Genomic DNA, 25,474 nt, shown 5'->3' on the forward strand with positions numbered 1-25,474 from the left:
AATTAACACACAATAAAATGCATAGATCTTAATCTGTTGGACGAGTTTTAACAAGTGTATAAACACATAATCACTACCCAAAATGGGACTGAGTATACTTTCATCACCCAAAAGCTTCCTTGCCTCTTTCCGGTTAATTCCCCTCCCTACTCTTAAGAAAACACTGTCGATCACCATAGAGTGGTCTCATCCATTCTTGGATTTTATCTAAATGCATTCATAGGGTATGTCCTTCTATTCTTTAGCTGCATCCATATGGTTGTTAACAGTAGTTCATTCTTTTTTATTGCTCGGCAGTATTCCACTGTAATATTCATTCTTCAGTTGATGGATATTTGGGCTGTTTCTACTTTTGGCTTTATACATTCTTATATAAGTTCTTTTGTGAACATAATTCTCATTTTCCTAAGGTAAATACTTAAGAGTGGAATTGTTGGATCATGGTGTACATGTATGTTTAATTTCAGGAAAGAAAACCTGCCAAGCAAGTCTCCCAAGGGGTTGGACTACTTCATACACCAACCAGCAATGTTTTGAGAGTTGCAATTGTTCCACAATCTCACCAGCACCCCATGTTGATAGTCTTTTTTATTTTAGCCACTCTAATAATAGATGGCATCTCACTGTGGTTTTAATTTGTATTTCCCTGACGAGTGAAGACACTGAACACCTTTCTACACGCTTACTGGCCATCTGTGTAACTTATTTTGTGAACTACCTGTTCAAAGTGCACAGGTCCATACATTCTGACAAACAGAGCTGCATAACCACAATCACAATCATCATACGGAAAATTTCCATCTCCTCAAAAAGTTCCCTTGTGCTCTTCTGTAATCGACCCACCCCCATACCCAGTCCACAGAAGCTGTTTGCTTCCCATATAATTTTGGCTTTTCCAGAAGGTCACATAAACAGAATCAGGCAGTATGTGGTCTTTTGAGTCTGGCTTCTTTTCACTAATCATAATGCATTCGAGACTGGTTCATATTGTGTCACTTTGTTCCTTTGCACTGGTGAGTAGTACTCCAATGAAGTTGTTTATTCACTGGCCAGTTGAATGACATGTAGGTTGTTTCAGCTTTTGAACTTCATGAGTAAAGTCGCTCTAAATGTTCCCATATAAATTTCTGTAGGTGCATAACTTTTCATTCTCTTAGGTAAATACCTAGAAGTGGGATTGCTGGGTCATGTTGTAAATGCAGATTTGTAAGATTCTTAAGTGTAGATTTATAAGAAAATGTCAATCTTGTGTCTAAAGTGGCTGTGGCATTCTGCATTCCTACAAGCCAGTACAAGTAGTTTTTATTATTGTTGTTGTTTTATGTGTGTGTGTGTGACGGAGACTCACCTTGTCATCCGGGCTGAAGTTCAGTGGTGTGATCTCTGCCCTGCTCACTGCAAACTCCACCTCCTGGGTTCAAGCTATTCTCCTGCCTCAGCCTCCCAAGTAGCTGGAACACAGGAGTCTGCAACCATACCCAGCTAAATTTTGTACCTTTAGTAGAGACGGCATTTCACCATGTTGGCCAGGCTGGTCTTGAACTCCTGACCTAAAGTGATCCGCCTGCCTTGGCCTCCCAAAGTGCTGAGATTACAGGTGTGAGCCGGCAAGAGTTTCAGTTTCTCTACATGTTCACCAGCACTTGGTATTACCAGGGCCTTTTTGGTTTTATTTTGGGAAGATACCCTAGGAAGTGTGTACCAGTATCTCATTGTGGTTTTTAGTTTCATTTCACTGATGAATAATGCTGTTGAATATTCTTCTTGTGCTTAGTTGCCATCTGTGTATCCTAAGATGTCTATAGAACTCTCTTGCCCATTTTTAAGTTGGGTTGTTTTCATATTCTTGAAGTTTTCAAGTTCTTCATATATTATGGATCCCTTATTAGACGTATGTTTTACAAAGATTCCTCCCAGTCTGTAGCTTGTTTTTTCATTATCTAAACAGTACCTTTTGAAGAATAGGATTTTTTAATTTCTAGGAAGTCTGACAAATGTTTTTTCTCTTATGGATTGTGCAATTGGTGTCATATCTAATATATCACTGCTAACCCAAGGTCATGAAAACTGTCTCCCATGTTTTCTTCCAGAAGGTTATAGATTTAAACTTAGGTCTATGATCTGCTTTGAGTTAATTTTTGTATACAGTATGGGGTATGGGTTGAGGTTCATTTTATTTGCATATGAATGTCCAGTTGTTCCATTACAATCTGTTGAAAAGACTATCCTTTCTCCATTGAATTCCCTTTGCACCTTTGTCAAAAATCAGTTGAGCATCTATGTGTGGATCTGTTTCTGTATTCTCTATTTGGTTCTATTGATTTATATGTCCATCTTTTTGCAATACCATGCTGTCGTGATTACTGTAGCATTACAGTCTTGAAATCAGGCTATCTTCTAGCTTTGCTCTTTTTCAAAATTGCTTTGGTCTTTCTAGATCTTTTGCATTTCCATAAAAACCTTACGATTTAGTTTATCTAGATTTTGAGTACGATGGCACAGAATTCACAAATCAATTTGGGGAAAACAGGTATCTTAATATTTAGTCTTTCAATACATAGCATAGCCCTCCATTTATATAGATCTTCTCTAATTTCTCTCAGAGACATTTTGTAGTTTTCAGCATAGAGGTCTTACACATTTTCTTATTCTAAGGTATTTGAAGTTTTTGAAGCTACTGTCAGTGGTAGTCATATTTAAGTTTCTTCTTCCAATTGTTACCAATGTACAGAAATACAATTGATCTTGTACCTTGCTGTCTTGCTGAATTCTTTTATTCTCATACGTGCTTGGGTTTTTTCTTTTTTTTTTATAGATTCCATGGGGTTTTTCATAATCATGTTGTTTGCAAATAAAGGTTAAATTCTGAAGTTAGATTAATTTGACCATCTAAAACCCCAAAAAACAGGTGCTTTTCAATTATTAAAAAGTGTCCAAAATTCCAGGAAAAAAAACTTGAGAATTTTGACCTCAGAGTTTTTACTTCCCCTTCTTGTCAGATTAACACCATCTTACAAGGGATGACAGGAGGCTGTTTCATTGCACGGGAATGGGAGGTCACCGTCAAGAAACTCTGGTGGCCATGATAACTTACACACAGTTTCAAAGTTATCCCTTCCATACACCACCTCTGTGTCCTGTGCAGTCTGCAGTGCTGGTGGCAGGCCTGACGACTACCAATGTACCAAGCAATGAAGCATCAGATGTTTAGTGTATCTCCAGGCTCTATCATCTGGATATTTATTGTAAGCTTCTGGTAAAGTGATCTCTTTCAGCCTGGTAAACAAACTCTGGGTTTCACATGTGACTTTTCAAAGAGCTCCAGAGAGTGGGGGTGTTGACAGCATTTTTCCCACCAGCAAAGAGACACACGAAAAGGTCTCAATTACAGGTAACTGACAATCCAACAGCAACAAACACACACAGTGTTGGCAATGTAAAATCCAAAGACGTTTGTATAACAGAAAGGCAACACCAAGTTCACCAAGTTTATGGCTCAATTACTAAAATACACAGAAACAAGGAAACAGATCATCCGATGAAGGACTTTACAAGGACTTGTATTTAAAATGTATTGCTGCCACCACGTGATTTTTTCCCATTCCGCAACCTTATATAACTTAAGTCCTCAGTCATATCTATAGTATCAACTGCTATGATTTGTTGAAGTTAATTCCTGCCTCCATCACAAAAATCAAGCAATTATTTATCATGCTAGTGTTATTTTTGCCCAGTGATTTCAGATACAACTTTATTATGAGGTAGTGAAACTGTGTGTGTGTGTGATACACATATAATTTTTTAACAGAGAAGTAACTCTCAAGCACTCCACTGCCATTCCATCAAATGCAAGGCAAGTGATTGCTGAATTCCCAATTATGCTCAACCTTAAATCACACTGTTTGGTCTGATTGTATATCCAGTCCTACAGGGAGTTGTGCAAAGGCATATATTTGGCAAGCTTTCAAACCACGGCAACAAAACATGTGCTGAAGAAAATGATTCAAAATATTAAGAAAGCAGTCATTTATTTTAGAAAGCCTGTTCACGTGAGACAATAAGCTGCTTCCCAGAATAGGCTCCATCCATCAGGAAAACACTATAACCTAAAACACACTGGCTGGAATCCCTCTCAGCCATCACACAGCAGTGATGATTATTTATCATCCACAGTGCATCAAAGATGGAGAAGCAGACTGGGCACGCTTCCATGATGATGCAGGGCTGTCAATGGCGGCAAACCCTCCCCACCCTGAAGAAGCATCCACGGTACAGATGACCTCACAGATCCTAGAGACTTACCTGGTTTTCCTACAGATCTACAGGCGAGCTTGTGGGTACTCAGGTACACGAAGGTGATGGAAGACAGGGGCACCTTGGTGCTAGGTCTATCTATTCCATTTAAAGAAAAAAAAAATCAAATAATGTTGGCCAGCTACCTGTTTGGAGGTTGGCTAGGCAATGAGAGATTGGAGGTCCTTCTAGGAATCAGGCTAGCTGGGCCTGCTGAGTTCGGCCAGTTGAAGCAAAGCAAAGCTCATTTGAGATGAGACTTAGGAAAATCTCTTTCCAGTATCTCTCCCGAGCATGCCCCTGGAAAGCATCTGCACCATCACGAGGCACCCACTCCACCCAGGATAACTGTTTCATGATGAGCCCATTCTCTCACGCTCTGTGAACTTTAACTTATCTGCCTGGAAGACAGAATTTCTATCTCCTTCTTCCTTTCCTTTTTTTTTGGAGATGGAGTCTTGCTCTGTCACCCAGGCTAAAGTGTGGTGGTGCAATCTCAGCTCATTGAAAGCTCCGCCTCCTGGGTTCACGCCATTCTCCCGCCTCAGTCTCCCGAGTAGCTGGGACTACAAGCGCCCGCCACCATGCCCGGCTAATTTTTCCTATTTTTAGTAGAGACGGGGTTTCACCATGTTAGCCAGGATGGTCTTGATCTCCTGACCTCATGATCCGCCTGCCTCGGCCTCTCAAAGTACTGGGATTACAGGCATGAGCCACCGCACCCAGCCCAGAATTTCTATCTCCTTCTATCACTGTATCTGAGGAATGGGCAACAGATGGATCTAGTAAGATGTACATAATAATTAGTTTTCTCTAAATCAGGACACACTACAATTTTAACAAATATTTAAGCTCCTCAACCAATTTTAAGAAATATTTAATGAGCCAACCAAAGTACCAAGACAAGAAATAAGAAACTGCAGGTTAGCAAATGAACTGGAATCTCAACTTTCGTAGGGTAAACAACTTTGGATTCGTGAAGGGTTTTTCAGATACCACTAAACACAGTATCTGCAAAGAAGAGAAAAACTTATGGACTGGTGGTTAGCCAGAAATTTCTGCAAATATCTTAGCCATGAAAAGACAGGCTAGAAAAAGAAAACCAAGATGTTTGTGGGCAGAAAATCATTCTGGCTCTGAAGGCTGGGAAAAAAGAAATGAACAATAGTAAGTGGATACTTTTCCCTTACTAACATCCAAAGCAGTTAAACACAACCCATATATCCATCTAGAAGTGCCAATCTCACTTTTTCAGGTTCCATCAGAGGGCCCTGTTTCATTTTCAAACAATTAAATAATCACCACCATATACTGAATGTGTGTCAAACATGAGGTCAAGTGTACTGCACACACTAACTTCTAATGAATCTCTGTGGGAAAGGCACTGCCTTTCAAAAACTCACCAGGAGTACCGACCAGGTAGGTAAAGGAAGATGTTTAGAACATTCAGTTGACTAAACCACATTAACTTCAAAAGCAATCAGCCAAAAAGTCAAATCAGAAAAGTGATACACAATCTGGGGGTGTATATATAGTAGATAGTTTCTTATAATCTTATCAGAAAAACGGCTTCCAGTAAACACAGCCTTATTAAGTTTGCACTAACTAGGAAACCAATGACTGACATGGACTTCCAACACTACTCCCCACCCCACGCTGACCCTAAACACACAATGGCTCAGCAGCTCGTCACCATGGGAACACAGTCTGCTGTGCTTACATGCTTCTTGCACACAAGACCATCCATATGGTGGTCAAAACCCATTTTCCACCCCCATCTTCCCACCTTCATTTCACACATCTTGATCCTGAACAGGCCAGGCCCTTTCCTGACTCTGCCTGTGCTCATCCTGTTTGTTCCCTCCTACCTGAACCTGCTCTCTACTCGGGCAAGTGGGGAACCAGGCAGAGTTGAGGCATCTTCGGCTCTGGTCAAACATGAGAAGGGAGAGGTTCTCTTAAACTGAGTCTAATGAACTGATGCTCACTCAAAAGCAACTGAAATCCTCCAGCTCCATGGCTTTATCTCTAGGTCTCAGTTCTAAAAAGGTCCATTTCACTATAAATTAACTGGGAAGTTACTGTTTCTCCTTGCACAACCCAATCACTGTAATAATGCCCTGATAAAGACAGCGACAAGAATGAAAAGTTGCACAGGGGAGGTTTTGCCAAGCAGATAGGTCTCCTGAGTTCTACAATCCAGTCCCCAACGAGTATATTCAAGACCAAAGTAAATACTTCAACACACAGCTTGGAGTGGCATAATACATTTTGAGACTCAGTGAGTTGGAAATGTGATTCTTTTCTTCCCTAAGGAAGCTGATGCAAAGGGTTCCTTGGAAGTAGTTAATTGAACCCTCTGTGTCAGTTTTTTAGGGAAGGAAAGAATCACAACTGCCTAGGTATCAGTAGCCTTTACCATGTTTTCCTCCTGGACCTGTGGATGCTGTCAGGTGGAAAACCAATGAAACGAAAAGTGGCTGACCAAAGTTTCGGTTTCTGCAAATATCTCTATCTTAACAGATTTGCTCCCTAACCCCAGAATGAACATTCGACACAGAAAGCATCCCGGCCAGACACGCCACAGGAGAAATCACAGAAAATGCTATCTGGCTCCAAAGGCTGGGTCTAAGGGAATTCAAATTCAGTCTTCAGCAAAGGCAAGCAGTGTTATCCCACTGCCCCAGGAAGGACACAGAGGCAGATCACCACTGGTGAACTCCTACTATGGACCAAGAATGCTGGGAAATTACCTTTTCATCTCATTTGTGGGGAGCTAGGGGAATTTCATGTCCTTCTAGGGACACAGGCTGATTCTGTTTAAGTACAAGCATTCTGTCAATCCCCAAATTTCAACTTTCAACCCTAAAAGGCAGAGTTTAGAGCAGTTTTTTCCCAAATGGTTCAAAAAAAATGTGAGCAAGAATTTTAGGAGCAGCTTCTAGGTAGCCAGTTCCACCAAGTGAGAGCTCTTCTTGGGCATTAGTGATCTGCAGGGTTCTGCTCCTACACTGACTTAATAATCAGTGGATACCTGGGTACTTGCAGGTCCATCTAACTGCTCAGAACACGGCTAAGAAGGAGACAGACAGGCCCCTGCCCTGAAAGAGCTAGTAAGATGGGGAAGAGCTGAGGACAAAAAGAAGAAAAAGAAGAGACAATTTCAGACAGTAATAAATGCTACGAAAAAACCACACTGCCACATGACAGAGTGACAGGTGACTATTACCTGTCGTCAGCCTATCAGGGGACGGTCTCTCCGAGGAGATAACATTTGAGGTGAGCCCTGAATGACATAAAGGAGCCAGCGCACAAAGATGCGGAAGAGGGGAAATCATTTCAGGTAGAAAAAACAGCGAATGCAAAAAAGAATCATGTTTGATGGATTCCCGGTATGGGAAGGGTCAATGTGCTTAGAGGGAAGGGGCACCTGGTAGGAAATGGAGAGGCAGGGGCCAGATAATTCATGCTGACCGGACTCCAAATGGATAGAAAGTCACTGTAGGATTTAAGCTAGTGACCGAATCCTATTTACATTCTTCATAGATTGCTCTGGCTAGTGCATGGGGAATCTATTGCAAGGGGAGCAAACTGGAGACAGGAAGTCCACACAGGAAAATGTGACAGATCTCCAGGCAAAGAAAAGAAGGTGGCTTGGACTAGGGTGGTACTAGCAGAGATATGCAAAGATGGATGTACCTCGGAAGGAGATGGATGTTTGGGATGGGGAAAAACGGGCAGAATCAAGGACGCTCCTGAGATTCTGGCTTGAACTACTGATGAGTTTGTGTAAGTCAACCTTAGCCCTCATGTTCCTAAATATTCTTCCATGCTCTTTCACCAACTTTGAACTTCAACCCTCACCTGACACCTTTTAACAGTGGACACAGAACACTGCACCCTGTCCAAACACCAAGGCAGATTTAAGTGTTAATACTTGCAATCATGCTTCAAAATGAAAGGTGGGTGAGTTCAGGCCCACGCACTGGCCTGTAAGAAGTTCGCCTGAGCTACGTCTTGCCTCCTCCCTTGACCTCGCCCTCCCTACTGAAAAGTCTTGGTCTCCTGGCTTTGCAAAGACCCTCCATCTGAAGCAGCTGCACACAGGACATATTCTGCTTCCTTTTACCAGGCTTTTCAAACAGATACTTTTTCTACCCTGAGTTTGTCACCATTTAAAATGTTGTGCTAGTTAGCAGTAATTATGTAAATGCAAGCCGCCATTTCTATTTTTAAAAGGAACCCCCATTTAGCATTCTTATATCCTGAAATGTTTAAAATAGCTAGTCCAGCGATGTTTTCACTTTATTCAAACTGTTTGTGTGGCTTTAAATACAGGTTCGGCAGAAACCAAAGCAAGTCAAACATTTACTTTCTATTAAACATCTAAATCAGAAGATTAAAAAACTATTTTACATTTAACAGAAAGATGCCGTCAAATCAGCACAGTGGCAGCTTCACCGTATTTACTGCCAAGAAGGGCTGACGCTTGGGAGGTAATCAATTTAGGAAGGGAGGGATGGATTTCTTTAAATTCTTCAAAAAGGGAAAAATACATTTGAGCAAATCTTTTAATTATAGTATCTTCCAAAGAACCTACAAAGCCTTTATTCCTTCCAAACCTAATGCTTTTTAAAGGCAGCTTTTGCCCCTTAATTCCACATGAAATATTCAGTATAGCATAATTAAATTTTATTCCATGCTATTTTTACTGGGTTCACAGAAATAGAGGGTGGCATCATCCTTAAAACAAACTTCCCAGCAACTTCGCTTTCACAGTGAATGGCTGGTTCTTAAAATTGAACTTAAAATGCAAAACCTACTCCAAATGCCTATTTCAGTTCAGGGTAGATGGGTGGGTACTGAAGAAATAAGTTCATTCATATGTCACGCCAACCTTCAAATAAACAATTGCCTCAGTTCTCCGTTCACTTAATTGTGTTTGCCACAAGGCACCTGAAAGCATCGATCTTCATTTTCAGCATTTAAATCCCAGAGACTGTTTTATCTTTCAGTGTGAATCTATCTGGTAGGTAAAGAAAAGAGAGAGGAAAAGAGAAAGGAAAGAAGTGTCCATCCGCAGCTGAAAGATACTAATTTTGAGTAAACATTTGGATGCCTGGGTCATCTGTGTGAGGAGTGGGCTTGATATTTTTGGTCATTTATGTAAATTATACAACCAAAATCTTACTATATTTTCCAGTCAGAGTCAGTAAGCTACAAATTAACACAAACCCCCCTCCCTCTCAGCCTGACAAACGGAATACAGAACAGTACAAAGAGAAGGGATTATGGGTCTCTTAAGTGATCTACAGCTAAGCCCACCAGCCAACAGAGCCAAGAACCACACCTAGTCTCTCTCTCCCAAGATCATGCAGAACCCCTGATGGAACATAAGCCTACGGAAATGCGCAACTCCCTCAGTGTGCATGTGAAGCTAAAATCTCCATTTAGAATTCTGCAAACCTATCAACAGGGCTGATCTCAGATGAGTGGGTTACCCACCCTCTTATTCCAGCCAGACTGTCTCATCTGTTTCCTAACTTCCTAAAAGCATCACAACTGAAGAGGGCAAGCAAACAACAACAAGTATTTTTCTCAAGTGACATCTGAAACTGCTGTAAGGGAGCAGCTCGCCCACCCACGCCAAAGAGGCTCCTAGGAAAGCCAGCAGGAATTGGCTTTGGGTGCTGCTCCACAACTCATAGGTGCCAGGCTAGAACAGACAAACAGCTTTTTCTTTTTTTTTTTTTTTTCCTCGAGATGGAGTCTTACTCTGTCGCCCAGGCTGGAGTGCAATGGCGCAATCTCGGCTCACTGCAACCTCCACCTCCTGCCTCAGCCTCCTGAGTAGCTGGGATTACAGGCACGCCACCATGCCCGGCTAATTTTTTGTAGTTTTAGTAGAGACGAGGGTTTCACCATGTTGGCCAGGCTGGTCTTGAACTCCTGACCTCGTGATCCGCCCACCTTGGCCTCCCAAAAGTGCTGGGATTACAGGCATGAGCCACCACGCCTGACCACAGCTTTTTTTTTTTTTTTTTAAACAGTTCATTTAATGAGGCTGTTAGGACTTCAAAACATGAAAACATATCTCCTCATACATTTTATTTTGTAGTACAGATTCACCTCTGATACTGATTTAAAACAAAACACCCACCAAAGTGGTCACTGAGATCTCATAGTCTGGAACTAGCTGCCACTACAGCCACCAGCACATGGGCTCCTCTGAACTCATATTTTTCAGAAAAGTTACCTGAGATGCTGTTAGAAACGGAGACCTAGTCGAAAATGAAACCAACCAACCGAGGCATAAGAGGACAAAATTTGATTTTTATACCACAGAAACGGGTACAGAACTTATATAAAAGCATCTACCCACACCACATTCGCAAAATAAAATAAAAAAAATTTGCTTGGGAGACTCATTTCTGTTTTCAGATTGGATCCCAAGGTTTCAATAAGACGTTCTGTTAGTTTCTCAAGAACCTGGCCCATTTATCACTTTTTCAAACTACATCATCTTCTCATTCAAATATCTCAGTGGCTCTTGTAAAAAATATGTCACACATGTCTCTACTGTCAAGGTTTATCTCTAGCACAATATGTAACCCACAGATCGCAAACAAGATGTAGCCTCTCAGAGGGGGCCGCAGTTATCCCAGAGTCTGCTGATGGTGCTGGTAGTGTCAACATCAGGAAGAGGATGAGATGAACTCACAACCCGCCCAACCTGGGATTTCTGAAGGCACAGTACGGCGAGGTTTGGTTAATTCAAGCCCAACAACGCTGATTTCACAAAATTCAGTAAAGATTTGGGCTGAAACAAAATGTGAAAATTGTCTACTAGACATTAAAGAATTATTATGCATATGAATGAATAAGGTTGCTGAGGTAGAGTTTAGCCATTTTAAAAGGGGGACCACAGCAGTTTCAAGGACTCCTGATGGCAGAAGTGCGTGGGCTGGTGCTCAGGATGTGTCTGTACAATGACTCGCCTGGACCTGGGCTCTAACTCTGGCTGTGCAGTCTCAGCCAGGCCACTCCTTGGCCTCCCTTACAACATTCGGGTTCATAAAAAGGGAGGGACAAAGCTCTCCTTGCTGGTCTTTCAGGGTTGCTAAGAAACCAAACGAGACGTTGTCTGTGGCATTACTTTCTTAAACTGCAGTAGTACGTAAAATCTGAGCTGCTACTATTTTTTTCATATACTAATGCTAATCATAGATTATCTATGTATTAAAATTGGCAGGTTGACTTTCTATTGGGTAAGTCCAATAAGCTTCTTTACTTATTTCTGAAGATGCAAAACCTTTTGTTGGTTTTTGAAGATGCATGTGCTTCTACCTTGACTTAAATTGTAATTGCTTGAAAAGTAGCTATGAGATGGCAAAAAAGCCTAGTTGAAATACTGATGAAAACTGAATACTCCATGTTTCCTTGGGCTACACAGCTCATTAGCTGTACAAGCAGGGAAAATATTCAGGTGTTAAGATCCTGGAAAATCACAGAAGGCTATTCTAATGTCAAATGACCACAGACACAGAGCAAGGTAAAACCAGAAGGTAAAACCAGCAAGGCTTCCAAAGCCATTTGGAAGCAAATGCCAACACATCTACAATGGAATTCAGGGACTCAGCGCAAACGTTTCTGTCTTAGCAAAGTGATAAATAGGCATTTAAGCCAAATCTGATCCAAGTTCACAGAGATTATATATATGAAAACTCATCAGGAAAACTCAACAGTATAAAAGTGGGAATTGAAGAAACTAGGTAAGGGATCTACAGGTACTCCAAACTATCCTACCAACTTTGTTATAAATATGGAATTATTGGCAAATAAAGTTCTTTTTTAATGATCTTTTAATAAAGGTGGGGTGGTTTGCCTTTGAGCAAGGAAAGGGAAAAGTCTTTAGTAGCAGTCTGTATAGGTCAATCTGTCAGGACTCTCAGACACATCATCTCACGTCATCCTCACAACTCTCTCTTGACACGGGTTCAAAAGACAAACTATGACTATTTCACAGCTAAAGAAACTCATGAAAGAGTGACTTTCTTGAGGTCCCACAACTTTTCAGAGTGAGGACAGGATTCAGTTTTTGGTCTGCCTACAGAGTAAAGAATCTGGCCAAGCAGGCTGGGCGGGGTGGCTCGCCACCTATAATCTTACCATTTTGGGAGGAAAGCAGGAAAACTGCTTGAGGCCAGGAGTTCCAAGACCAGTCTGGGCAAAATAGCAAGACCTCGACTCCACAGAAAAATTAAGAAATCAGCCAGGCATGGTGGCCCCCAGGTCCTAGCTACTCAGGAGGCTAAGGCAGGAGGAGCACTTGAGCTCAGGAGGTCAAGGCTGCAGTAAGCTGAAATCATACCACTGCACTCCCTCCAGCCTGGGCAATAGAGTGAGACTTCACCTCAAAAATAAATAAATAAATAAATAACTGTCCAAGGGCCTAAGTGGGCAAGGTGGGCTGCCCTAACCCACTGGACAGGCCCACCCAAAGTTGTGCCAGTGAGTCACTCAAAGGCCATCAGGGAGCCCTCCTTCCTTAACCCAGGAAGTGACATGTCTGCTCTTCAAAAGGGAGTTAAGAGATGCATCCAAAAATGGATGTCCCGGTTCCTCATGGGAAATCTCAACATTGGTAATCCCTTCTTACAGCAAGGCCACCTGGAAATTCCCTCACAACCTAAGCTGCTGAAGACTCACTATAAAGCTGTTACTGAGTCAATGCCAGGGCCATGGCTTAATGGAGTAGGAAACTGACAAGCACTGAACACATGAAAAAATATGAAATTACAGGGCCAGTCATAAACTGGTTCCTCTTCAGCAGAGCCTCTGGAAGGCTCCTGGGTCAGAGTCCCTCTCTGCCTGACGTCCTCTGTGTGCCACCAGAGGGCACTAACTCGTGGAACTGCTCTTTAAAATCGGGTCACACACAAACTGCAGGAATGTTGAATGAAAACTAGCCTTCAAATCAATGAAGTGCTAAGTATGTAATTTTGACAGTGGCTTTAAACATCTACTGGTCAAAATTTTCCATTTAATTCTACAAAACTTAAAAGTACACACATGCAGCAGCAGAATATACTAAAAACAGTAAGTTGATCAAACCTTCAGATTTATGAAAATAACATATAAAATAAAAGAGTGATGCATTTGCTCCTGCATCTCTGGTCACAGGGGCTGTCAAATGGATAACCCATCCCAGCATTTTTTACACACACACAATATAAGAGTACCAAGAAAAACATGTTGATTTCTCCTTTGCTTTAAAAAGCCACTCTTCATTGAATTAGAAGTGGACATTAACCATAACAAAATTACAGTACCATTTATTAAGCATGATTAAAACATGATTTAATCTTCTGTACTAAAATCCTCGTAAGACAAGCAGCAGACACTGACGAGTGTGCACTGCAGCCTAGCTTGCTGTTCTAAGCACATCCCACTTACTTTACTCCCCACATCCCTCTGAGTGGTGATACAATTCCATTTTAATAAAAAGTGAGTTAGACCTTGCATTTCTTGAATGCAATCAATAATTTTTTTTTTTTTTTTTTTTTGAGACCGAGTCTCACTCTGTCGCCCAGGCTGGAGTGCAGTGGCGCAATCTCGGCTCACTGCAAGCCTTCCAGGTTCACGCCACTATCCCACCTCAGCCTCCCGAGTAGCTGAGACTACAGGTGCCCACCACCAAGCCCGGCTAATTTTTTGTGTCTTTTAGTAGAGATGGGGTTTCACCATGTTAGTCAGGATGGTCTCGATCTCCTGACCTCGTGATCCACCCGCCTCGGCCTCCCAAAGTGCTGGGATTACAGGCATGAGCCACGCCTGGCCAGTAATTTTTCTTTACATCTGTATCCTCTGCTTGTGATTTATTTGCCCATGAAACTATAAATACAGATTTGTGAGTTCTGCCTCATTAACCGCTTTCTACAATTATTTCTTCACCCCAGAATTCATACTTCTTATACTTTCATAAGCGTGTAAGATTATATAATCAAAATAATTCAGCGATCAGTTGAATAAAAAATGCACCATGATCAAAGGTTTTTTTGTTTCATTTTGCTTTGTGGTATGTAAAAAATTTAGCCTTTGCTTTTATTTAAAAAGAACTGAAACAGTTTTAATTGCTTGATCAGAAATATTGGTTACTTCTCTATGTAAAACAAAATTCAAGTTCAATTGGACCTTGGTTTTCCTGATTTTCGTTGATTTTCCTCAGTGTGTAATAAATAACTGAAGTTTACACTGAAATGAACAAAATCTGACAAATTATACCTGAAAAGAAGTTTCGTTCTTTAAACAATTCGTCACAAGTTAGTGCTACAAACAAACTCACCTTGAGATAACAGCCTACATCACAGGATACTGTCTCCTTGGTTTTGTTTCTGTTCTTTGCTTAAAAAAAAGAAAAAAAGAAAAGAAAAAAAGAAAAACTTCCTCAAAGGTTTTCAAGAACAATATTGGTATTCTGGCCTATGCCAACACACAAAGAATAAAGACAGGGAACCATGGCATCTGTGAAGGTATCTGGAACAAAAGTACTTCTGTTAGTATTCTCTAAGTAATTGTCTCCAACTTTCCTCTATATTTTTAATGCCCACTTGATCTAGAAAATGTTTTGATTTATCTTGTTTACGTGATGTCAAAATTTATCTTAAATAATTAAGAGAACCACTAAGTATTTGCCTGTTTCCTGCCTCTCTTTTATTTCTCCATGTTTCTTTCTAGACTCTCACTAGATGTCGATATTACAGTATTCCAGAGACATGACTCATGTTTCTATGCATCTCTGTCTTCTACTTCTTCAGGAGGCACCGATATCATCACATATAGTAAGTCTGTAATTCATAAATCCAAAGTCCTGATATGCTCCAGCTTCTCACAGCACCCTGAACTAGGCTTCCAATTACTTCAATCACAACAAAAGCTTTATGCTTCTTTCCAAACTTTCACTGCTTTATCATTGGAAAAGGTATATGTAAATGGCAAGTTAAAGGAAAAACATTCAGAAAGGACGCGACGCAAGTGACCCACGCATTCGTTCAACAGCATTTATTTAGACTCTGCACTGTGTCCGCACTGTCCTATGTACTGGAGATACACGGGGACAAGACAAAGGCCCTGCTCTCACGGAGCTTCCATTCTCATGAGAAGATGGTAACTGACAGGAAAACATACCACCGCTGGGGCAGGTGCTAGTAAGAAAAAGGCAGCTTGCTGAGGGGACAGAGTGGCATCATGGATGGTCACGGAGGCCTCTGGACCGGGAGCCGTGTGCACAGAGCCCTGCTCTCCAGAGCTCAGTCAGGCTGCGGAGCTCCTTCATAGTAACTCCGGATAAGGCAAGAGTAGGTCACTTTACTCTATTTCATTTTTAGTAACATTCGGTTCAAATTAATTTGGGGTTTTGAGAACAGTTAATTCACTAATAGAACTGTCTTAAAGCCAGACATGGGGCTGGCAGGATGGGAAAGCTCTCCCTACGAATTCTGCCAGCTTTCATTCCAATGTGTCAGCCCTCACGGCTCCAGCTCTGTGGATCCCTCTTCTTTGCTGCGCCCATGAACAAGTGTGTGGTGAGAGCCTGAAATAAATAGGTGTAAAATGGGTCAAAACCGTTGCTTCTATTTCTGTTTTTAACTGAAGAAAATTTGCCCCATTTCCAGAGGCAGAGAGAGGAGGAGACATCTGGGTAAAGGCAAACTAAAGTATATATTAAACACACACAAATGTATACAGATGAACAGGTATGTATCTACCCCCACCCACATACTATACACATGTATATACAACCATATATGTCTGACTTCTTCGCTATGACAATCCAAAACTGGGTCTCATACAATGGTCTTTTTGCAAGCATTACAGCATAACTTTTATTCGGTTGTAGGTTTTATCTTTAAGAGGCCACAAAACTTTTTTAAAAGATCAAATAAAAAATTAAAGGTTCAAAGAAGATCAAGGCTCAGATTCAATTAACACTAATTTTGGAAGGTTTTTTTTACTTACTATGCATATTCAGCAAACTACTTAAGTTTTGGGTTTTTTTCTAACATAGCATCCTAGGGGAGTCATTATGTACAATCAACTCGCTAATTCAGATTAACATGTCTAAGTACATATTGATACAACAGAACACAATGCTTCCAGAGGCTCCCTGCTACAGACTCTCTGCTGAAGCACAGGACTAAGAAGGTGGACTTCTTCAATTACATTTCCAGCACTTCCCATTGTTACTTCCTGGGCCAGTTTCATAGATTAGAAGAATATGATACTTCAAAGGGATACTCCAGTTTCCATGAACAAAATGACTAGCATCTCCTAATTAATGTAACATCCTAACAAGTGAAAGATGACTTCTACAGGGGCCCTTAAAATGACCAAAAATGCAGTGAAGCTGAAGGCAAGCCACAGATCTGTTCTTTCATTTCTCTCCCTATTTTGGGGGAAGGGTCAAAAAGGGAGTGGTTTTAGATAAAACACTCCACACTGTGCTCATAAGTCTTCATAGGATGAGCTGGGAGCATGTGGTGGGATGTGGAGGGTTCTGTCTCATCTGCTTCCGAAATTTGGGACTGATTTCCAACCAAACCTCAAATCAACTGAATATCAGCATGACTGTTTAATTCCAGCGGACCAATGTGAGTAAACATCACATTCAGGCCTGTGTCCAATGCGCACAGGCCAGTGACTTTTACAAACCTAGAACAGGTACTAAAAAAAGTATGCTGTGAAAAGAGCTGTGGGCTTCTTAAAGGGAAAGCACTAGTGACATTTATGGCCTATTTCCCTGGTAGTTATTCAACTAAATAATTAGTTACTTAAGATATCAGCACAACAAATGGAAGATTTCAAGGCAATCAAATGTCAATTACAATTTTTTTACATAAAATACGAGTTCCTCTGGAATCAGACAGCAGCTTCTGACTTGTTTTCCATTGCTCTTTGCACATTTGCTTTCTGCTACCAAAATTTTAAGACCTGTATAAACAAAAACAGTATTTATTTTTCTCTTCCTCCAAAATACTTATTAAGTTTACATTTTGGGCTTGAAGGCATGTTACCCCACTGTCACTTCCCCCATTCATCCACCCATAACCACGTGCAGATGGTGGGCTCAAGGAAAACAAAAACAAGGGAGGCCCAGCACCCTTGCCCAAGGAGCTCCCACTTGAATGGAGTAAAGATGCCAACAGAAATAAATCACAATATGCTACGGCAAGGGCCCTCACAGGACATGGGAAGCAGGGCCCAGGGTAAGAGTGAACCAAAGGACAGGCTGTGCTGAACACAGTTCCCAAGAAAAGGGGCATGGGAGGAGTGGCATGTGGGCTGCCCTCCAGAGGAAGGGCTGGTGCAGAGAAAGGAACAGCAAGTAGGAACGGACAGAAAAAGTGTCCACTCATCAGGAGAGGGGAGGGGAGGAAGCAGGTGAGCTGAAGCTGGGTGGGGCATGTTGCACTTCATCAGGAAGGGGTGGGTTTGGTATTTCTCTGCTTTCACCTGCATCTACATTCAGAGGTAGGAGTTTCAAGTTAATGAATACTTTATTAGTAGAGACAAGTCCAAATGACCAGAAAAAGAACCACCAGAGCAATGGCATGCATGTGGACTCTGCAGCCTGAAGACGAGGGACAGGAACAAAGGCCTGCCTCCTGCAGACCAAACACCTGCCCTGGTTAAGGCTATGCTGGCTATGCTGCTTAAAGTGTAAGTTTCAGCAGCAAATTTCTGAAGGAATGCATGAATTACAAGTTTAAATGTTATACTTTGGATGGTCTGAGCATTCTAATGACTCAGGTATAAATAGAAAATAATTTTTTAAATGTGAAAACTCTCACTTTCCTAATTCCCTACACATACACACTGACCTTCACTTTCAAAGAAACTAGAATTGTGTGTGCGCCAAATTAAATTATACTAACAATGCCTTTAAAAAGCTAATATTTTTTAAAAAGCAAATACTTCCATAACATGTGTTATAATTTACAAGTGGTATCATAAAATAGCTCTTCTTTTGCTGGGATATATTCCAGTCCATTCATCATAAAGATTTCTGTGTGAGGGGTGACTCTGTAAGCAAAACACCATTTAGTGGTAAGAAAAACCTCAAAACAAATTACAAGAAAGCCATTAATGTTCTTTTAATTTCTTGCTTAATTTCCAGTTCTTGGTATCTATACACTTCCTCATCAGATGGAAACATTTTAATTAGAATAAAGAGAGTTTAAGAAAATGTATGTAATGAGTAAGCTTTCATTATTACTAAATGGCATTAACTGAGCTTTCTGTCATGTGAATACAATGGTGCGGGAAGGAGAATACTTTGTGTAAAAGATAGGAAAGCAACACAGTTCATGATAAACCAGAGTCTCTACATGCTCCTAGGAGATTTCCAAAGGTGGGGACACTGACATGCTCCAGACTACTTAGACTGTACATTCCCAGGATTTTAGCACAAAATGAATAAGTAATGATTCCTTCAACATACAAGGAATCCAAGAACACAGGGTTCATAAATACTTGCCTCAAAATGGGCTCGCTTCCTAACAGTGGGGTTTGTAGCATTTTTGAGGATAATTTTTGAGAATTCTTCAGTTAATCATGATACTGCAGGCAACAAACTAAAGGGAACCTGAAGTAAGCTTAAGCCTGATAAAGGTACAGAATCGGGGCAACCATTAACCTCTTCCTTGGAGGCTTTCATGAGAGGCTCACATGATTAAGATGAAAAGTAATAAACAGCATGTATGCTGCTGAGGACGCTCCTGTTTACTCTTTCAAAATATTTTACTTTTTCCTGGCCTACAAGGCTAAAAATTACCTGATATTATCAACTTTTATTAATCTTTAAAAACACATTGTGTGGATCAAAGCCAAACAAAATTGTGTGTGTGTATGTGTGTGTGTGTAGAGAATAAGCTACATTCTCTGCATGGTAAAAGCCTGCTAGGTTCAGCCCTTGAAGCACATGACCTCTACCAACCGCCATGGTGTCCCCTCCTTCCTCTTCAGCCCTGCTCCCCTCAGAAGGAATCAGAAGTGGTTTTAGATCTACACGGCCAATCCTTCATGAACCACGGCCTCCTTGTTCCATTAACCACTTCCCCTGTGATAATCCTGGATTACACTCCGTGGCCATCCCATTAGCTGTCCAGTATGGCAGCCACTGAGCACCTGAAATGTGTCTACTCCAAATTAGAAGGTAATGGAAATACAAGATATATACCAATTTCAAAGACTTCATACCAAAAAAGGTAACATCTCAATTTTTATACTTATTTATACAATTTTATACTATATGTTCATGTAATGCAGACATATTGGGTTAAATAAAATATATTACAATATATTACTAAAATTAGTTTCCTTTATTTTTACTTATTAAAAATATGGTTACTAGAACATTCAAAATTGCACATGACTCACTGACACTGCTACCGTACAGCAGAGCCCTTGACCTGATGTAACCAAAACTGACCACTCCATGATACCGATTTCAAGCACTCTATTCTTTGACTACACCTCCTCCAACAAATCCTTGACTCTACTCCTTGAATCCACTGACCCCATGACCTCTTACTGACCCTCAGCTCCTTCATGCCTCCTGGCTCCTTGCCACATGGTCTATCCTCAATCCTCACATCAACTCTTCTGCGCAATGCTCAACTCCCTTATGCCTCCTCCCTCCACTGTACTCACCTGGCAAAATCCTAATCCCAGGTTAAATCCAACTCCCGCCCTCTCCTGCCCTACACTTAGGCTGCAGAAAGCGGAATTCCTTCGGAGCACCAGCTCAGCTCCCTATCCAGTCGTTTTTGCTTGAACCAGCTGGAACTGGGCTTTTATTCTCATCATTTCACTCATACAGCTCTTATCAAAGTCACCAACGATCTCCCCGCTGCCAAGCCCACGGTGAAACCCCAGTCTGTATCTTGCTCCACCTTTCGCGGCATCTGACACAGATGATCACCCTGCTTTGAAACATGAACTTCCTTGGCCAGGAGCAGTGGCTCACACCTGTAATCCCAGCATTTTGGGAAGTCAAGGCATGTGAATCACTTGAGGTCACAGGATTGAGACTAGCCTGGCCAACCCGGCAAAATCCCGTCTCTACTAAAAATAAAAAAATTAGCCAGGCATGGTGGCACACACCTATAATCCCAGCTAGGGAGGCTGAGGCAAGAGAATCACTTGAACCCGGGAAGTGGAGGTGGCAGTGAGCTGAGATCAGAGGGACATTATGTCTCAAAAAAGCAAAGCAAAGCAAAGCAAAGAGAAACATGCACTTCCAGGACACCCCCATCTCCTGTCTTCCTTCTCTGATTGTTTCTCATTCTCCTTTGCTTCCCTTATACCTGCTTCCCCTTAACATTGGGTGTCCCAGGGCTCCACGTCTGGACTTCTCTACTGCACACACTCCCTAAAATATTGCATCCAGTCCCACAGCTTTTGGAACCCCCTATATGCTGAAAACATTCAAAGTCTAGCTCCAGCTTCAGCCTGTCCTTGAAGTTACAAACTCAAACATACGACTGCCTATTCAACATCTCCACCTGGCATCCTACAGTCAACACGTGCAAAACACAACCTGCATTCTCTTCACCCCTCCTCCCCAATCTGCTGTTCTCAGTCTTCCTGATCTCAGTAAAGAAGAATAGCATTCTTCCAGTTACTCAGTGCAAAAACATGGTCATCATTTCTGACTCTTCCTATATGAATACAGTCTACCAGCTCTTCCTTTCAAACATATCCCATATATGACCACTTCTTCCTGCCCTGGTCCAAGCCACCATCAGTTCTTGCAACAGTCTCCTCACTGGTCTCCCTACTTCTATCCCAAACCAGGGATCGACAACTCTTTTCTGTAAAGGGCCAGACAGTATAGATCTTTCAGCCTCTACAGGCCATATGCTCCCTGTTACAACTACTTAGCTTGGCTGTTGCAGCTCAAAAGCCGCCTCAGATAATAAATACAACAGTGTGGCTCTGTTTCAATAGAACTGGAACTAAAGCGGACATTGAAATTTGAATTTCATATAATTTTCATGTGAAATAAAATACTGATGTTGTTTCAACCACTTAAAAACATACAAAGCATTCTTAGTTTGCTAGCTGTACAGAAACAGGCAGTGGGCCACATCCTGCCATGGGCTGTGGTCTGCTGGCCCTGCCCTGGAAGATTCTCTACACTATATTCAGAGTGATTATTTTATTTTATTTTATCTTATTTTAATTTAATTTTTTTGAGACAGAGTCTTGCACTGTTCCCCAGGCTGGAGTACAGTGGCACGATCTCCATTCACTGCAACCTCTACCTCCCGGGTTAAAGCGATTCTCCTGCCTCAGCCTCCTGTGTAGCTGGGATTACAGGCAACCGCCACCATGCCCAGCTAATTTTTTGTATTTTTAGTAGAGACGGGGTTTCATTATGTTGGCCAGGCTGGTCTTGAACTCCTGAACCCATGATCCGCCCGCCTTGGCCTCCTGAAGTGCTGGGGTTACAGGCATGAGCCATCACGCCCAGCCCAGAATGATCCTTTTTGTCATATCTTTTTCCCACTCAAAAATCCTCAGCAAAACCAAAAGACCGTGCCAAGTCCTGCGGGACGCACAGGACACTGCTTCCTGGCTGCGCCTCACCTCCCCTGCACCTTCCCATGCTCTGCGCATGTCATTCTCCTGGCTTCTCTTTCGCCATTGCCAAATCTCTATCTATCTCAGGGCCTTTGCTTTTGCAGTTCCCTCTGCTTAGAATACTCTCACTCTAGACACCAATGTGGTCACGGGGTTGCTTCCTTCAAGTGCTCAGTGTTGCTTCCTTCAATTCACCTCATGAGAGATACTCACTCAGTCACACTAGAACAGCACACACAAACGGACATCCAAGAACCCTCTCCCTGTGTACCTTGCTGTACTGTTCACCACACTATCACTGACATTTCTTTCTTTCTTTAGAAATAAACAGATTGGGCAGTTTTTTAAAAGAGAAAAAAACTCTACAGTGATCAAGGGCATGAAACCTGGAGTCCAATGACCTGGATGGGAACGCAACAGCACCACTTACTAGCTATGTGACACTGAGCAAGTTAACTCAACTTCTCTGTATCTCAGTTTCCTTGACTATGAAATGGGATAATGACAGGACCTACTTCCTCAGTGTTCTGAAGAGTGAGTTAATAAATGTAATTGGCATATATAAGCACTCAATTACTGTTATTTATTTTTGTTTATTGTTTATTATTCCTCTCCCCTAACCAGAAAATAAGCTCTTCAAGGGGAATGACATGGTTTTTGTTTATTGCTTCATTCTAGATGCACCTAGGACAGTGCCTAGTACTAGGTATTCAATAAGTATTTATTGAACAAACAAATAAATATTTGAATTTAAGTCACTTTGGGGTGGGCAGAAACTCCACCCCCCCTCCCATGATCATACAGATATCAGATAGAGCAAAAGCTTCCTTAAAATCTGTTAGAGGCTGGACGTAGTGGCTCAGGCCTGTAATCCCAGCACTTTGGGAGGCCGAGGCGGGCAGATGACTTGAGCTCCAGAGTTTGAGACCAGCCTGGGCAACACAGTGAAACCCTGTCTCTACAAAAAACACAAAAAGTTAGCTGGGCGTGGTGGCGTGCCCCTGTGGTCCCAGCTACTCAGGAGGCTGACGTGGGAGGACTGCTTAAGTCCAGGAGGTGGAGGTTGCCATGAGACTGAGACAGAAGGATCACTGGAGGCCAAGAGTTCGAGACCAACCCGGACAACATAGCGAGACCCTATCTATACAACAACAACAAAAAAGTCAGCAGGGCATGGTGGTATGCACCTCTGGTCCCAACTACTCCAGAGGCGAGCCTAGGCATTTGAGGTTACAGTGAGTGATCACCGTGCCACTGAACTCCAGGCTAGACAACAGAATAAAACCCTGTCTCCATTAAATGAAAAATAAAAATAAATATAAAAATAAACTAAATTTAAAAAAAAACAAAACCTTATTAGAGAAAGAGAAATAAAAAGCCTACCATTCCAGGTGGGTTTGCTGATGCTTCTCTATTTACTACCCTGAAGCGAGGCATAATGCCATTCTGAGTAACAAGTGGTTTCACTTTATAAGAAACCTCCTACAGGGCCAGGCACGGTGGCTCATACCTGTAATCCCATCACTTTGGGAGCCAAGGCAGGAGGAAAACTTGAGCCTAGGAGTTCGAAACCACCCTGGGCAACAGAGACTCCATCTCCACAAAACCAAAAAAAAAAAAAAATAGGCACAGCAGCACGAGTAGTCCTAGCTACTCGGGAGGCTAAGGCAGGAGGCCTGCTTGAGCCTAGGAGTTCAAGGTTGCAGCAAGCTATGATTATGCCCCTGCACTCCAGTGGACGGGTTCTTGATCTGGGTGACAGAGCAAGAACCTTGTCTCAAAAAAAAAGAAAAGAAAAAAGGAAAAGAAGCCTTTATAATCTAAAGCTGTGTTGTACACTCAAAGGTTACATGTTCAGGTCTCGAATCAAATTAGAGAAGAAATAGATTTCACAGTCAGGTTCAAATCCCACATGTAAAATGTCAACCTAACACCTAGTAGCACAATTCTGATCTTACAATATTTTCTAAACACAACCACAAATGGCTGTTTACTCAGAGCAGCTTACATTTAATTGACTTCTAAAACCAAAGGACATCTCACCAAATACCTGAAGTCTTCCCCAAGCCAGAAAGTGATGCACACATATCTGTCTACCAGCAAGATGATACAGGCTTCACTCACAGCACATCACAGGGTCTTGTGGGTTTGGTATGTCTCCTTACACTTACACACACACATTTCTCCCAGGATGACTGAGTTTTATAGATGGTATTAAGATAAAATACTTTCAGGCTCTACATTTGATGGCATAGTCTTTAATGTGAAGATCCTTATATATATCCTGGTATAACATGGACTCTTTTTCAAGCGGAAACTCTACTTCCTTTAATAGAAGTGCAGGGATGGTAAGGTATTTCACTGTTCAGCAAAGTAGAAATTATTCTCCTAGCCTCTAAACTAAAACTCTTCTCTGTGATATAAGAAATAAACATCTTCAGTACTGGTTCTACCAAGTAGAAAATGAATTAGGCCGGGCGCGGTGGCTCAAGCCTGTAATCCCAGCACTTTGGGAGGCCGAGACGGGCGGATCACGAGGTCAGGAGATTGAGACCATCCTGGCTAACACGATGAAACCCAGTCTCTACTAAAAAATAAAAAAAATTAGCCGGGCGAGGTGGCGGGTGCCTGTAGTCCCAGCTACTCGGGAGGCTGAGGCAGGAGAATGGCGTAAACCTGGGAGGCGGAGCTTGCAGTGAGCTGAGATCCGGCCACTGCACTCCAGCCTGGGCGACAGAGCGAGACTCCGTCTCAAAAAAAAAAAAAAAAAAAAAAAAAAAAAAAAAAAGAAAATGAATTAGTGAGATGTAGTAGTAAAAACATAGTTGTATCAACTAGTATGTAATCCTGTTGTACAGCTGCCTATCTGCACTGAATGCCTGAAAATGACATGTGTGACAAAGTGAAGGGTTATGAAGAGGGGTAAGAAACTGGGGGTTATGGAATGGGTGAAGCCCAATCAGTCATGGTGAACTGCCATGCACTTTACCATCTGCCCACGTCCCTGTACTGCTCCAGGTTCCTGCTGATGGCAACGGAACTAGAACAAATGGCTGGGATTCCTGGGGGGAGCGGTTCCTGGAGAAGCGCTAAGATGTGAGAGAAGTCTTCTTCTGTCACTCTTTGTGGGTGTTTTTGTTTTTTGTTTTCTAATTCTGCACTCGATTGACCATTAAGGTCACCGTGACATGGCTGAGAGGATCTGCACGAGGCAGGCAGGTACAAGTCACTTCTCAATTCTGTACTGCTATACGGTGGCAATGCCTGAAAAATCAGAATGATCGCACTCTAATTTAATACTGTATTTAGCTGATGATCCTAAATAACACCTTGTCAGCTTTTGTGATCTAGCACAAAACCGCACATCTTGTGATCTACGAGCTGGGCTGTGGTAACGCCCTTGACTTGAGGCTTAAAAGCTTTGGTTGGGACATAACTTTGATGTACTGTCTTTTGTTTCAAACTACAATGATTATCCTTGAATCTGGCATCACATAGAGTGCTACCAAAATTAGATTATGGTTAGTTTATAAGA

The 25,474-nt window shown here is 41.8% G+C and overlaps 1 protein-coding gene and 1 long non-coding RNA gene across 2 annotated transcripts in view; both read right to left on the bottom strand.

Moving 5' to 3' along the window:
• The window catches only part of CAMTA1 (calmodulin binding transcription activator 1), a 938,433-nt gene that overhangs the window by 846,541 nt on the left and 66,418 nt on the right, over window positions 1-25,474 (bottom strand). The gene's annotated exons all lie outside the window — the stretch shown is intronic.
• Window positions 15,340-25,474, bottom strand: part of LOC105509152 — a 36,082-nt gene continuing 25,947 nt past the window's right edge. Inside the window, exons 4-5 of the long non-coding RNA XR_001001393.1 lie at window positions 17,178-17,283; window positions 15,340-15,886 (exon numbers count right to left, since the gene is read on the bottom strand). This is a non-coding gene — a long non-coding RNA (uncharacterized LOC105509152). The remainder of the gene's footprint in view (window positions 15,887-17,177; window positions 17,284-25,474) is intronic.

Source organism: Colobus angolensis, unplaced genomic scaffold (genome assembly GCF_000951035.1).
Source record: "Colobus angolensis palliatus isolate OR3802 unplaced genomic scaffold, Cang.pa_1.0 Scaffold170, whole genome shotgun sequence".
Classification (NCBI taxonomy): domain Eukaryota; kingdom Metazoa; phylum Chordata; class Mammalia; order Primates; family Cercopithecidae; genus Colobus; species Colobus angolensis.